Source organism: Anopheles maculipalpis, chromosome 2RL (genome assembly GCF_943734695.1).
Source record: "Anopheles maculipalpis chromosome 2RL, idAnoMacuDA_375_x, whole genome shotgun sequence".
Classification (NCBI taxonomy): Eukaryota; Metazoa; Arthropoda; class Insecta; order Diptera; family Culicidae; genus Anopheles; species Anopheles maculipalpis.
In genome coordinates, this window is record NC_064871.1 from 50961659 (window position 1) to 50977967 (window position 16309).

The following is a 16309-nucleotide window of genomic DNA, read 5'->3' on the forward strand; positions in this document are numbered from 1 at the left end:
TTATTAAAACGTCTTATAGGAGACAATTTCCGGTTACCAAACAGTATTGTGTAACCGTAAAATCTAGCAGAAAATAGTGTGGAAAATCAACGCAGAATTTTTTGGAAGCTATATCGACGTGAAACTTAAATTCATCTATGAAATCCTTAATACTTATTGGATGTAGGACACGATCAAAGTTAAATCTGCTGTATTAACTGTTGTAGTTCGGTGTTCATTACCGATTGAAGTAATTCGTTTGATTAATACCTGCGATAAAAATACATCTTTCATAAAACAATTGCAGTGAAATTACTTTCTCATTTTATTTGCCATTTCAAAGAACCTTCAAGGCTTTCATCAATCATTTAGAATGTCTAATGGGCACACGATGCAGTCTGTGTTGCTGTTCCTAACTGACCTGTTTGGTTTGCCGTTTGCTGGTATAAATGGAAGGTAGAATTAAATTTAATTACACTTTCCCTTGGGTTTACTAGTACATGTAGTCATAATAAAGGCTGATAATCTGGAAACCATGTTTGGGTCACTGTCTGGAGGGACTGAACATTCTCCAAGAATCCAATGAGGCATAACATGGGAGCCGGCTCAAATCGTTATGCTAACCGTTATGGTGGATGGTGCGTTACAGCAATGCATATGTACGCACAATTAAATGTTAGTGAAGCGTTTGTTAATCATCACCTTTTTGAGATGTGTCAGCGGGTGCTTCGGTCCTACGAACAACGGGTGTTGGGTGTGCATTATGTCACGTATTATATTCGTGTGGTTGTGGGCCTCTTTTATCCCATTACATCGTTCCTCAGCACAGTGGGAATGCAAGATGCATACGCTGTAAAGTACGACGAGCCCATCGGTAAGCTTTTCGCTGAATGAAATGCATACCCCTAAAAACAAGTGTGTTTGTGTGTGTGTGTGTGTGTGTGTGTATGGAAAGCTTTCCCTAGCAGCAGAGCACCACTCTTTCTTTGCCATTCCACAAGCGAAGATAATTATTATGCATGTGCAGTGCTTATCGTGTAGTGTAAGAGTGAATGCGCCTTCCCGTGTGCATACGCGCACGTAGCTGAGAAAATGTTGCGCTGCACGCATTCATGCACAAAATTAAATACAACAAACAGTGGTACTGCTCCGCCGGTTCAATCTGCTGCTGCAGCAGTGATCAAAACAAACAAGATCAACCCGAAAAGATGCAGCATGCATCAGTCGACCCAGTTCAATGGCTTAACTCGCATCAGACTCGCATGCTGTGTGAACTGTGTAATCTGTATGTTAATGTGCTTGCCTCTCCCCCGGTACCCCAGCTCTCCTGGGGTGGTCGAGATGGAAAGCCATTCCAGATAAACACCGGCCTCGTGTCCCACGGGAGAGAAAACGCACCTGCAACAAAATCTGTGTCAGAAATGGGATTCAGTGCAAGTGTATTTAGCAAAATGTGCATATATGCAGGTTGTTTTGTGTTTTGTTTTTGCACCCCTTACGCATTATCTCTCGCTTTTGTGCTTTCCGATCAAACTACCGACAACAACTGCTGACACATTTTCCACCTTTCCCAGTTCACGCCGGACATGCAAGAGTGATATTTATTCTGGGTGAACTAGAACACCGCCGATGCGAAACTATTTCCTCGCTGAGAAGCAGGTTGTACAGATTTTCTCTTTTGATCTACTTTGGGTTGGTTTGTTTGCTAGACAAGTGAGAGTTTTATTGATTCGGAGTCATGATTTGTGGTTGAGTAAATATCATTTAGAAGTTTTTTTTTGCAGTGTTTTACAAGAATGTGTAACAATCTTGGACACAGTGAAGAAGAATTAATAAATGAAAAAAAATTAAAAAGATTTTACATCAATTAGAGTGCCATACTATTTAGACTCAAAATGAAAAAGTGCACAATTATAACATGATAACACGCAAAATGGGTACATGGCACATAACATCATCAGTGATGAGAGAAGAGGTCACAACGAATTCGCGCAGCCTTTTGTGTTCGCTTTGGTGCAACGTAATGCAATTTGTAATCAACTCTCGGCAAAGATTGGATAGTGTGTGCGGCAAGCCATTGCATCCGCCAGCTTCCATGTTTCGCCCAAGTGCTCTTTGCCCATCTGTCTGGCGGGCGTGCATTCCCGAACTCTTCCCGCATACCGGCTAATGAGCAAAAGTAATTAAAACCCGTCTTTGGCGCATTTCGCCAGAACAACGTAATCAGCTGCACTGATTTTATCATTTATGTAATGTTTATTAGCGCGTAGGAGTTTGCCTCCTGGTCCCTCCTGTGTTAGATGGTATGTTTGGGAGGTTGAGGTTTTGTACTTGTTGGATTAGATATTTTACTTTTCATTAATAAAATAACTACAATTAAATAATACAATATATCATGTGTAGTATGTCATTTATCGCAGGAATACACAGAAAAAAAGTAGATTGAAATTAGCAGAAATCCGAAAAGCATTCTATAAAGTCGCCCTTTTCCTAAAGATCTGTTTGCAGGTGCTTGGATGTTATCCATAGTTGTCTTTAAAAACTGTTCGCATTTCTATCTCTCACTTTTCTGGAGACTAAAACTCCATATTCAGTTGCAACATCGTCTTGACTGAAAAAATAGTTGCCAATAGTCCCCTGATTGAGGTTTGCTAAAAAAATCCATTGGTCTCATAATGACTTCCTTTGGGAGTCGCTCTTTGATCGACGTCATTCTCACCATCAAAAAGTTATTGTTCACAAGTGTCTTCTTCACTTAGACACAACTCACATCAATTCCAGAATGTTCTTTAACCTTTTGGAAGGACCTTCTTCTTCTTGGCCTGCTCAAGATTAAGCACGTCTCGTCGACATGGCCAGGTCTCCAATCAGTTTCCAGGAAACTCGATCAAGGGCTGAAGTCCTCCATCCACGGCTGCATCCGATCTCCGACAGGTTAGACTCCACTGGATCCACTATGCCTCGTGCCGAACGTGTTGCTGACTGACCTTCTTGGTGGGGCATGAGTTCGGCATCCTCATCACGTGCCCCAGCCAACGTATCCTTCCGGCTTTGACTACCGTCAGGATATCAGCGCTGCCAAACAGCTCAGCTAGCACGTGTTTCATTCTTCTTCGCCACACGCCCTGCTCGCACACACCGCCAAAGATAGTCCTTAGCACCTGCCGTTCGAAAATGGCGAGAGCATTGGCGTCCTCCGTCAGCATAGTCCAAGACTCGTACCCGTAGAGGACTACCGGACGTATCAAGATGCGGTAAATCGGGCATTTCGTGCGTTGTTGGAGTCTTCTGGATCACAGGAGTTTGTGGAGTCCGTAGTTGGCACGATTCCCCTGAACAATGCGCCTTCGGATTTCGTTGCTTACGGTGTTGTCCGATGTTACGATTGTACCAAGGTAGCAGAACTCCTCTACCACCTCGAGATCGTCGCCGTCAACTGATACTCTGCTTCCGAGTCGGGCTCTATCACGGTCAGAGCCTCCGGCAAGCAGGTATTTTGTCTTCGTCGCATTGATGCTCAATCCAATTCTATTAGCCTCGCGTTTTAGTCGGGTGTACGTCTTCGGGTGTCGATGTCATCCGCGAAGCCAAGAAATTGGAGAGATCGGGTGAAAATCGTGCCCCGGATGTCGAAGCCCGCGCTTTGCATGACACCATCCAGAGCAATGTTGAACAACAAACAGGAGACTCCGTCTCCTTGCCTCAGACCCCGGTGAGATTCGAACTTGCACTGCACCCTGTCCGTAGTGGCCTTTAGCAGCCGTACCATCTTCCCAGGGAATCCGTACTGCTGCATGGTGTTCCATAGTTCGGTCCTATCTATGGTATCGTAGGCCGCGTAGAAGTCAATGAAGTCAATGTAAAAGTCAAGGAGGTGCATAGGGATCTGGTGCTTCCGGTATTTTTGGAGGATCTGCCGCAGAGTGAAGATTTGGTCGGTTGTCGATTTGCCTCCAACAAATCCAGCTTGGTAGCTGCCGACAAAATCTGTAGCAAAGGGCTCCAGTCTACAGAAGAGTATTCGGGACAGGATCTTATAAGCAGCATTCAGGACTGTGATGGTCCGGAAGTTAGCGCAGTCCATCCTATCGCCCTTTTTGTCCACCGGATGTATGACACCCAGTTTTCATTCGACGGATAGTTCTTCCTGATCCCAATTCTTAACAATCAGCCGATTCGTGATGGCGGAAATCCTCTCCGGACTCATCTTGAACATTTCGGCCACCAGCCCATCGCTGCCAGCTGATTGGAAGCTGAGCTTGGAAGGATCTGAATCCCCTGAATCTTGCTTTTGCAACAGTAAAGCTACCAGTCCTTAAAACCATAGCCTTTCAAATTAGTGCTTGATGCATTCGGAGAGTCATACAATAGTGTTGGACGCTTTGAATAAGTCCCTTGCAAGATTATTATCCAAAAATCGAAAAGATTATAACCGTGAATTTCATGTGTGCCTTAGCATTTCCAACTTCTTCAGTTCGAGGGAGCACAAACAAATATTGAATTTTGAGTTCCTTTGCTGTTTTAACCATAACTTCTCCAAAACCAATAGATAATGCTGTCAAATGTAAAAGATATGATACAACAGACAGATGAAACTGGTTATATGATTGCTAGGACACCGTGACTTCCTATGAAAATTCGTAAAAGATTGACTGTTATCTTTTTCTGCATGCGTTACAAACATAGAAATCAATACAAATTGTCCCTTTTCAGCTATATGTATTTCAGGATAAAACTAACTGAAGTTGCTGTCAATCAAAGAAACTGCATTCTCACAGAAGATCACCATTGATACTAATAATTAACAATTAACAATTCAACGCTTTTGCTGCCAATCAAACCACATCACCGTCGACAATCGAATCGTCGACGTTAAAAGTAGTAAAACATCTTCCATACGTCAATCACGTGCTGTTACGAGGAAGCGCTTGATGAGAAGTTTAAATATCCGGTGCCCTCCGTGGTGCCTTTGCACGAGTCGATGACACAGCCCTGCTAGGTATAATCAATGCACTTCCTCCAACGTTTCTCACATTGTATTGAGTAAGATAAATTACGCTAAAGCGATTAGAACGATCGATTGCAATGTAGCGAAGGTTTCGTAATGACTCCTTACCACTGACTGAGAAATAGATGGTTCTTTGGAGGGATAATTTAAGTAACACGATTTGGTGCACTGACAGATAGACAACGTTGATTTCGTTCCTTCGTTGGCATTAATTATTTGCTACATCTTTAAGTATTACCCATGAATGGTTGGCCTTTTTTTTTTTTAAACATATTCCCAACGATGATTTCATTGCTGGCATTAGTGAAACGTTTCCTATCTCGATTCAGCGGCCAGGCTACTGCCTCTGTCATCGCTGCATAGCTGTTCATGCTGTTCAGACGAAGAATGTCCTTACAAGCGCTGGTGTGGGAAGTGCATCGTCCGAATTGCTGAACGGCACTTGTATGTCTGCCACGAGCCCTCCTTTCCACCGACAGAAATCGATTACAGCGTCGCCTGCTACTTGATCAAATGGTGTGCAGTGGGTCGAACCCCAGGCCCATGATTCGGGGGGCGAACAAGTACAGATGCAACGCATTGTACACACAGCAAGGAATTTCTACTATCGCCGACATTCATCTCACTCCAGACGTCTGGCAAAGTTCGAAGAAATCTCCTAGCTTCTTTCCACAGTGCCGCGCATCCGTTCTTCTTTCGTAATTTCACCCACAATGAGTTCGTTTCCAGATGCAAGGATGAAGCCAATCTCTCCTTCCCTTTCCTTGTTTGAACAGCCGATGCAGCGACCAGACGGAACAGACAAGGGGCCAAAGATCATTATTCCGGAAGCGAAGGCGGCATCGTTTGGTACGAAAAGCTCGTTTGCTCGCGTGTTCATCCTTTCGGCGGTCACGTTCATGCGCGGACACCTAGCTCTGGCTCTTTTTTGTTATGTTTCGTTCGGTCTAGTTCCAGTGAGTCCTTTCGCCCAGCACAAGTAAAGTCAAACGAAGTCACGGAAAGCTTTTGGCATTTGTGCACTTTTCGGGCGAGCGTCTGGCAAAACGATGCCAGGTGCAATGAATGTGAACAAAAATTTGGTGCCATCTGGGTGAAGTTTTACTTAAATTTAGAGTCTGCAAAACATTCCATTATCATATACGTTATAAAATGATTAATTATTATCTGCATCGCACCAAGACGTTGCTTCCGCAACTGACAACTCTCGTTTATGTCCAAATTGGTGTTATCTTAAAACCTAATAAACAATTATTGAGTTTAAAAAATCGAATCCTTACACAAAATGATTATTTGCATCGCAATACGCAACCACGAGTCACTGACCTAGCACAACGAAATGTTCATTGCGCCTGATCAAAATCATCCAAAGTTCGGAACAAAACAAAGAACACCGGAAACCCAGTCGGAAACTTGTTAACTCCGTTTCATTTTCTTTTCTGCTCCAGAAGAATAAAGAATGCATCATGCTTGAGGAGAAGAAAAACATAATCAAAAGTCCTTCAAGTGGAAGTTTAACTATTAAAGTTGTTGTCTCACTCGGCAAACAACACCTACCCAACGACGAGACCGTTACAATACGAGCGCGGGATTGAACAAACAACATGAAAGTGTGGATTGAAGTTTCCACCAAACGGCAGGCGACAATTTCCACACTTCCGTTCACGTGCTTCCGTTTGCCCCAGTCATCTTCTATGATCGCAAACGGGACACGACACGGAGAAAAATTTAGTAGCAAATAAAAAGACCGATGAAAAGACGAAAAAAGAGGAACAAAATAGGGATACAAAAATGGTACGAAACGTTGCACAAGTTCGGGAGATGACCGGAAGGATTTGTTTTAGGGATACTGCTTGCCTGTACGACACAGCGACCAAATATCAGCTACGAACAAGGGAGAGTGCAAACTTACCACCGATCGAGACTGGCTTTATAGGGAAGCACCAGAAATAGCACACCAAACGCGACCGAGCACTCTTGCTGCCAAGCACGATTTTCAATCGCATTTCTTCTAGGAATTGTTCAATCTTTTTTTCTACCCACTTTCTCTATCTTGCCTTCTATCAAACACTCGAGAAACAGGAGAAATCTTTTTTTTACTTAGTCTTGTGAAAATTGCATCCTTGTCGCTTATTTCCGAAAGCAAGAGATAATTTTATCGACGTTACAACATGAAGGGGACGTACGTTGTGTGTACGCTGGAAGTCTTAATCAAGCTATGGTTTCCATTACATTGCTGCGAGACAGGATTATGTTTTAGATGTGATTGTATGTGACACAATGCCAACACAATTCTCTGGGGGGAAAACCCTTCGTTTGGAAGACAAATCAATTTGTTATTGAAAGAAATCCTTCCGTCGTAGCAGAAAAATCGAGATAAAAAAGCCAAGCACATACACATCGTAATGAAACTCTAAACCCTTCACACACAACTCTTCGTGCAGGATGAGACATTAGGTTCCGGTTTGGCGGGTTAGGCCGAACCTACAAGAAATAGCATTTGGTGAGACACTTCAGCAGGAATGCAGTTTTGCTGCAGTCGAACCATGGCATTGGACTTCCACTGCAGTCATACGTGTCCCATTTTTGGAATGATGTAAAACATGTTTGGAGGTATCTTTCTCTCTTTCTCTCCCTCTCTCTCTCTCTCTCTCTCTCTCTCTCTCTGTCGGGATTTATAAAATTTTCGAAGAAGAATGATTACATATTTTGTAAATTAATTAAAATTTAAAGACTTGCAGTCAAAACTGAACATAACACATTCCGAATAATAGGCAGCATCTTGATGAGTCATCTGACATCACATCATTAGAGAACGCAAAAGCTAAAGGTTTTCGATGGTATTGCATGTCTCTTTGGCACTGACTTCAATTTGGCTACTGCTTCTTCCGCCGGTAATTGCACACAATGAGTAAGCTCCAGAAGAAAATAAGCAGCGTCGTTCGTTTGTACGTTCGGGCTGTGTGAATCATCGGTAAAATCTTTCGAACAACTCGTATCACATCCTGTTTGATTTAGTGAGACATATCTCACAGCCCAATTTTTTTATGATTCAATTCGTATTTTTTTACAATGTATTAACTATACATTTGAGATAAAAAAATAGTAAAGATGATTTGAAACCGTTTGATGCATGTAAATGCTTCCTGTCTTTTCTAGTGTTGAAATAATTCCAAAATTATGGTTGCGATAAGGATCTGTACATCAGTAATAATTTTTCATACGCTAGACTTGATACGTGTGACTTGAATAACTCACAATTAAATAGACAATCGGTTAATTAGCGCATATGGGTCATTAGTACCACGATCCATACGAAAAATGAACTAGATCAGCGATGTGCAAACATCGTAAATTCCCAACTGTTCTCTATGGCATTTTTATACACTAGATACAGCTACTGATTGTTAGACAGCTGATGAGGCTTGTTAGAATGACCATGACCAACGTCACATGCCAGGTGAAGGTGGATGGAAAACTCTCAGGGTCCTTTGCTACCACCAAAGGCTTGCGTCGGGCGATGGACAATCTGGCGGCGGAAATCTGTGCCAGCCGCGACACATGGGAAGCAGTCCGGACTGCCGCTCGGACCATCTTCAGAAACCTCCAAGTGAGGTGGAATGAGGAAAGTCCACCAACGGCAAGACGGAGGCGACAACAACGGAACAAACAAGGCAGCAACAGCTGCCGCCGTAACCGCCCTCAAAGTACTACAACGACAACTGAAGCAGCAGCAACAGCGACGAGTAACCAGAGCAGCAGCATGAGCTTAGACCCAACCGGGAGTAACGGCTACGGACGGACGGGTCTGAGCAGCAGCAGCGGAAAGGAAGGCACGAAGCAGCAGCTCAGACATCAAGGACGAATGACGCAGCAACCGCGCGCCAACGGGATGAGTGCATAGCACAAACGATCCTGCATGGAGTACTACGCACTTCAGCACTTCGGCAGGTTTCGGATCAGGTCGAGGAGTGGTTTTGTTGGGTCGCATCGGCTGCCGGGTCCGCTTCACGCGCCCAGCGTCACGATGAATCCCACATACCCCATCTTGAGGATCGGTCTGTAGCCGCAGACCACCTTTTGAAGGTTCCCTCCCCGTTATCAAAAAAAAAAAAAGAAAAAAAGGCCTGCGTCGGGGAGATGGGCTAGAGAGGGCCACCCGTGACTCGGAGGTGTAGACTTCGGGAACCGGGAACTTCTATAACTCTACCTAGATCCTGGCATACGCTGATGACATCATTGGTCTGCGGCTCTCCCAGGTAGCAGAGGCCTACTAAAGGATTGAGCAGCCGGAAGAAAACTTCGGGTTGCAGATTAACGAGGCAAAGGCCAAATTGATGGTGACATCATCAGCGGCCCTACTAAGAAATCCGGAACTACGTGGGGGTGATGTACGGATAGGTGATCGCAAATTTGAAGTCGTCCAAAACTTCACCTATCTCGGGTCAAAAGTCAGCACCGAAAACAGCATAGAGACGGAGTGGCGCGCTAGGATGGTGGCAGCCAGCCGGTAATTCTACAGCCTGAGAAAACATCTCACCTCAAAAAACCTGTCGCGACGGTCGAAACTGGGACTGTACCGTACCTTTATAGTCCCAGTACTCACATACGCCTCTGAGACATGGACCCTGTCCAAAACAGACGAAGCTCTCTTAGCCGCGTTCGAGAGGAAGATGCTCAGAAGGATCGTTGGCCCCGTATGTGTGAAAGGACAATGGTGGAGCCGCTACAACGACGAGCTGTACGAACTGTATGACGAGCTCACCGTCGTGCAGCGAATTAAGCTCGCCAGGCTCCGATGGCACCGAACGCTCCAGCTCAGAAAGTCCTTTTAGGCCATCTACACGGACAGAGGAGGCGTGGAAGACCCAGATTGAGGTGGGAGGATGGCGTGGAATCATCCGGCATCAATCCCGGGATAACGGATTGGCGGACGATCTTGGACCTTGGACGGTGGCGGACTCTATTGCGGCAGGCCAATACCGCAAAGTGGTTGTAGCGCCTGATAAGTAAGTAAGTAAATACAGCTAAAGCAATATTCGTTGATTAGCACGGGATATTGACCAGGAATTCAAAATCGGACAAGCTGGTTAGATGACATCAAGTAACTCAAACTTGGGTAGTTAATCGCGGCAAAGTATGCATTTGAACATCGCTGCAACATTATCCTTATCTGAAAGTAGGTGCATAATTTGACCAGACTTGGATGAAATATTCGAACTATTTGTGAACTTTATTCTAAAATAAGTGGAGTATGTTCTTGTAGAACGAGGACTCTAGTGCATTTTTCCAAAAACTTCAAGGTGATGTCGAATCTTGACAAATAGAATTGGATATACCTTAATAGTTCATAAAACTGTCCTGTCAATGTCATACATTGCATGTTTTAAAATGTGTCTGTCCAGAAATGTCTGGGTCCGGAGTGCAAAAAGATTGTTTTTATTCTTCAAAGTTGTCTATAATACAACAGATTAAAGTTTTATAACTTCATGCATTACTTCACGTTGAACAGTGTCCAAACATGATTCAAACATTATTATTATTTCGTTACAAAAATTCTCTAAATAAAAAAACACATGTTTTGAATCAAAAATACACCAAGAAATTCATCCTAAAGTTATTAAATGCAATAATTGGTAATGAAGATAAATATGAGTCAAAGGGGTTGTAAACTACAATTCATTCGTTCTACTAAAAGTTCCACAAAATCCATAAATCATTCGCCACAACCACCGAACGGGTAAGCTTGAACGTAGCGGCGGCCCTGGAAATGCATCTGTGCACTGTGTGTAGTCATAATAATGGCAAGTTAGTGTTTGTATGCTGTATGAGAATGGTTCAAAAGATTTCCAGCTTCCTGGAAAGTTTTCCGTGTAAGTAACGCTGACATCTGACACAAGTGAGTTTGGCTAATGTCCTGTGGCATTAGCACAGTGCCCGGTAGCATGTGAGTGTTTTTGGGAATACATAGAACAAGAACCAAAAAGTAAACCAAAACGAAGGAATTGTATTTCATTGAACACACAACCAGCGTTTCGTTTTTGCACGACGAAAAAGCAATATGACTAACAAATGTATGCAAGAGCGAGTCCCTTTCTATGCAGTTATTTTAATATTCATGCATTACTGAATGTAAATATCTTGCACAAAGTTAATGAAGCCTTGATATATTGATGCCATTTCAAGGAAAGGACAAGTCTTACTAAGGGAAAAAGGGTTTCAACCGTTTGTTTTCCAGGGGTTGCGAATCCTTTTAGAGGAAATTTAAAGCAGTCCGCTGGTTGAACCGGATAAGGGAAGCGAAGGAACATTTGCACCAACAAACCATACTACTTTCGAGGCTTTAACTTTTATGTCGTCGCATAATGGTAACTTTATGGATACTTCCGTAGAATAAAACAACGTCTGGTGGAAGAATAATTGTGCTGTAGCACCAGTTACTTCGGTCGTAAAACCGAAATTTTATAACACACTGAGAGTAGGCATTGGAAACTTTTTGCATAAAATTGTGCAACAATATCCATCCGAACAGGCGTAGTTGGTAGAAGAAATGCATGCACACAAAGTTAACAGTAGCATACTAAAATTCTTCAAGGTAACAAAGCTGTTGGGATTATTGCAATAAGTTTATGTATTTTTAGGTCCATCAATATCAACTGTAATACACAAGATACCATTTTTACTTAAATCGAACAAGAAAAACATAATTTAATGAATGAACTGGACCAAACACACGGTGCACCATAGTTTAGGCAGAAGGAAATAAACTTTACCTTCCCATTTCAATTGGACTAGAATTGAGCTCACGGAAAAGCCCTAGCAACAAAACCGTTGGTCGACCGTTTGATCCGGTCCTTTGTAACCTGTCCCTGTGAATGCACTAAACGTAGCGGTACATCACGGTGTGCAACCAATGAATGACATTGCGCGAGAAGTGCAGAACTGGTTTTGCTAGCAAGAAAAAGGAAAACCTGCATCGAACAAGGCAGCACTGCCCGTGAGATGCACTGACCTGCCCCACACGCAATCGACTGCTTCAAGGTGAAGATCATAGCTACGGGATGAGGTTCCTCTATCGTACAAGCCAGACACTTAATATTTACCGGTTCTTTAGTAAGAGGGAGCAACTAGCTGTACCTAGGACACTGCTGGAGAGAAAAATTCGTGTCACCTAATCAGCAATTCTTTTGGAATCGGGGTTGCATTTTCGTTTCCAAGCGCAAGATCTCATGTATGGAGGGTGATAGTGATAGGGGACATGGAAAGGGGTACTAAAATAGTTGTTATAACAATTCCAGGCTTGAGATAGAATACCGTGTTCAGGCTGAACCGTCTCCCTGTATGTTGTGCTGGATATCCAGCTGCGAGTAAAATTAGGTCAAGGAAAGCTTGAAATTACAGTGCTAAGACCTCTCGAGGCTGTTGTTTGGTGCAAAAAACAGCAAAAAAAGCTTTGGTTGCGTGCCGGTTAGCAAATGACCAGCAATTGCTTTAGCATAATATACTATTTTCATGTATGGAACCACGGAAGCCACCGATTTGACAGCTTAAAATCAAAACAATCCAAAGGTGGCCGCATTCAATTTTTACTAACACGGCGTCCAAATAGAAGTTACAATCCCCGATTGAGAGTTTACGATGCTAGAATAAGTGTTTATGTTGACCGGTTACGGTTTTACGAGGCCGGATTGTTTAGGTAAAACCCTGTAAACTTAATATACAAGGGGCGTCCCGGTGGTATAGGCGACAGCGGCGCCGGTTTTCAAAAGACAGGACCGAGGTTCAAATCCCATCCGGACCGTCCCGCCGTAGTGAGGAATGACTAAACAACTACGTGGTATCAGCAAGTCTAGCAAGCCATTTGATGGCTGGCATGACCTAGAGAAGGTCATTAAGCCAAAACGAAGAAGAATATAATGTATAATTGAGTATTATGGCTCGTCAGCATAGTGCTGTTGTTTCAGGATCTAAAGCAACAATACAAATTCAACAGTCTAAATAATCAGAATGTGCTATCCCAGCACCTTGACAGAATTGATATCGTTTTGAAACAAAGTACTAGAATCGCATTGGGTTGTATGAAATCAACCCACACGATGTCCCTCGAAGTGATGTGTGGAGTGATGCCGCTTCCGCTCCGTTTTGAGCTACTCTCGCTTCGCCTTCTCGTACGCTCTACAGTATCATTGATGAACGAGAACTTTCGAACACTGCATGAGATAGGTTCTAAATGTAAAATCAAAATCATGAAAACCTTTCATGATGTTACCTGCTTACAAGTACACCCTAGCACTCAAGCAAATTTAAATCGTGCCAGCTTACCAGGGTCCTGATGTTCTCGGTTTAGAGTAGACACCTCGCTGAGAGAGCAAACCAAGTCTATCCCCGATAATCTTCGCAGGACTGCAATTCCCAGCATTTTGATGGAAAAGTATGGTCAATGTCACAGCAACCATTTTTATACTGACGGATCCTCATCAGAGCAGGGCATCGGTTTTGGCGTATATAACATCGTATGCGAAGCATATTTCCAACTACGCCAGCCATGCTCAATATATGTAGCGGAGCTCGCCGCAAACTTTTACGCTTTGTTTAATATAAGTGCTTGTCCTCCAGACGAATATTTTATATTCTCCAACAGTTTAAGCGCTGTCGAAGCATTAAAATCTGTGAAGGCTATTAAGAGCCCGGACTACTTCGTAAAAGAAATATTAAAGGTCTTAAGCTCATTGTTTGAGAAATCATTCCGGATATCTCTTGTTTGGCTGCCTGCACATGGCGGTATCTTCGGCAATGAAAGACCAATTGGCCAAAAAGGGTGCTTCGAAAGGGTCCTTTTTCAACAGGAATATCCTACCACAGGAGTACATGCGTGCCCCACAGTCTCTGTGCATGGCTCGGTGGCAGAGGTTTCTATATTCAATCACTCCCCAAGTGTCCTTGAAGCCTTGGTTCCACGGCATCTCAGGTGATCGTGTGTTCATTCGAATGATACCTAGGCTTAGGCCCTCGGATACCACGACGTAGATCATCTTCTATGGTCTTGTGTGGAATACGAGGCTGCTCGACCCGCCTTGTTAGACGCAGTCCGGGGCATTGGAAAGTTGCCAAAATCTCCAATTCGGGATCTGCTGGGAGACTGCGATAAGGTCTATAATCTTTCTTTTTTGCCGTGCATTAGGGTGATCCCATTCCCCCCACTACTCCCACTGTTTGCCTGTCTTATATGTGTTGTACCTCGATGCGTGAAGGGTTGGGTACCACAAGGAAGAAGTTGCACTGACCTATGGATCCACCGGTTATGGATGGACAAACCAGCGAAAGGGAGAAGAAGGACACAATCAAGGAACCTGCGAAATGGAAAACGATCAAGACCTCCGCTACCATCTGGACTACGAGCATGGAAACGCTCACACACACCCCGGGATATGGTGCCCTTTCACGGCTCCGAGAAGGAATTGTCTCCCAGCAAAGATGAAACGAGTATCTTACTTTTAAGTTAACTGCAAGCAATACGGCCTGGCCGTCCTATATGAACTAAAAAAAAAAAACAAAGATCTACCACGGATTTTAAATTGCTATAAGCTCATAAACTACTTCTTGATTTCGATTCGATTCGATTGATTGCCATCCTTTTGGTGGAAAGTTTAATAAAGTCTAGTAATTCAAAGGGTCTATAATCTTACTAACCCAACTTCATTAACTAGGTCTTGAAGTTGAACAATCTGAACATACAGGAATACTACCATTCTTTTCTGGTTTATCTGTTCTAGCAAAAGTCCATGACGACCTTAACATAATTATAATTTACAAAACATTTGCACGATTGAGTCTGCCTCCAGCTTCCGTAGCGAAAGGACGTGTTTCGCTCGAAAGCGTCTTTACGGATCATTTGTATACGGCAGAAAGAGGCTATTGTTCTCGAGTGCGAATGCGTAGTCAACGCGATTACCCGTAACGCACCTATCGGTGTCTCCGTCCTACTCCGATATTCGTACGGAGAGTGTACCGTTACTTCTATCGATCGAGTGGCGATCGACGTGTGTTCTTGTGTTGTGAGTGTGTGTATCGTTGCTGCTGATCGTAGCGATAAGCAAGCGTATCAACGCAACGCTATCGCTTTGATCGACGCTTGTGCCACAAGTTAGTGTGTGTGTGTCGGTGTGTGTTTATTTGTGCATCGTGTGATACGGTAAGTGTTACCCCTTTTTTTTTATCCGCTCCGTTGTCTCCGGCCCTACCATGGCGGTAGAGCAGGATGCTTCCGACTCCGATCGGGAGAATGATCACTCGAAAGAAGTGAAAAGAAAGCCAGGGCGTCCCAAGGCTGCACCAGCGGCAAAAAAATTGCCTTGGACGAAAGGCCTTCGACATCGAAGGCCACTTGTAGTAGTGTCACTTTGGCAAAGAGTGCCCAGGTGACAAAAAGTGCCCCGCTGACAAAGGGTGCCCCGCTGGTAGCAACTAACGAGCCGCTATCAGAACACCGAGCGCGTGCTTACCCGCCGTCGTGGGAGGGTAAGCCAATAGTGTATTTTATGCCGCGAGTTAAACAACTCGATGTAAGGACGATCGCGGCATCGTTATTCAAAAAGTACCCGGGCGTTGCCGATGTTTTTCGGATGCGCCCAAACAAGATCAGGGTTACCGCAAAGGACCGGGCTCAAGCCAACGTCATTGCGGCTGACCCAGAATATACGGAGCACTACCGGGTTTATATTCCCGGTAGTCTGGTTGAGGTTTCCGGCGTAATCGAGGATTTCGATTACCCTGAGGAGGAAGTGGTGCAATTGGGCTTTGGGGTTTTTCAAACCCCGAACTCGCCCAAGATAAAAGTGCTTGAAGCAAAAAAGCTCTTCAAGCTTGATGCTTCAAGCAAGCCAGAAAAAAAATATGTCCCGACCTCCTCAATCCGGGTTACGTTTGAGGGTACGGTACTCCCGCAGGCCCTCATTCTAGAAGGCCTCAGGATACCCATTGACCGGCCGTACGTACCAAGGGTGGCCACCTGTTCAAAGTGCAGTCGGATTGGGCATGCCGATGCGTTTTGCACTCGCAAAACTTCCTGTGGAAAATGCAGAGGGGCACATGCCACCGAGGAGTGCAAAGCTCCCTCCCAAAAATGTTCGCATTGCCGGGACGAGTGGCACGAGGTAGCTTTGTGCCCCGTGTACCGAAAACTCCAAAAGGAGCAGACGAAAACAATATCCGAAAGGGCACGCGGATCGTACAGCGATGCTCTAAAGGGAGCAAACGCATCAAACCCTTTTGCTGTTTTGGGTACAGATGCAAATGGCAAGTCCAGCCCGACTGCACTCGAAC

At 44.2% G+C, this 16309-nt stretch overlaps 3 protein-coding genes across 8 annotated transcripts in view; 2 read left to right on the forward strand and 1 right to left on the reverse strand.

Moving 5' to 3' along the window:
- The window catches only part of LOC126558700 (probable G-protein coupled receptor Mth-like 5), a 200865-nt gene that overhangs the window by 140069 nt on the left and 44487 nt on the right, over positions 1–16309 (forward strand). The window lies entirely within an intron of this gene.
- Positions 1–16309, reverse strand: part of LOC126556681 (tyrosine-protein kinase Fer-like) — a 51297-nt gene that overhangs the window by 13638 nt on the left and 21350 nt on the right. The window lies entirely within an intron of this gene.
- The window catches only part of LOC126556551 (basement membrane-specific heparan sulfate proteoglycan core protein), a 206664-nt gene continuing 194263 nt past the window's right edge, over positions 3909–16309 (forward strand). For both annotated transcript variants that reach the window (XM_050211840.1, XM_050211845.1), the window contains exon 1: positions 3909–3913. The gene's annotated coding sequence lies outside the window, so the exon portion shown is untranslated. The remainder of the gene's footprint in view (positions 3914–16309) is intronic.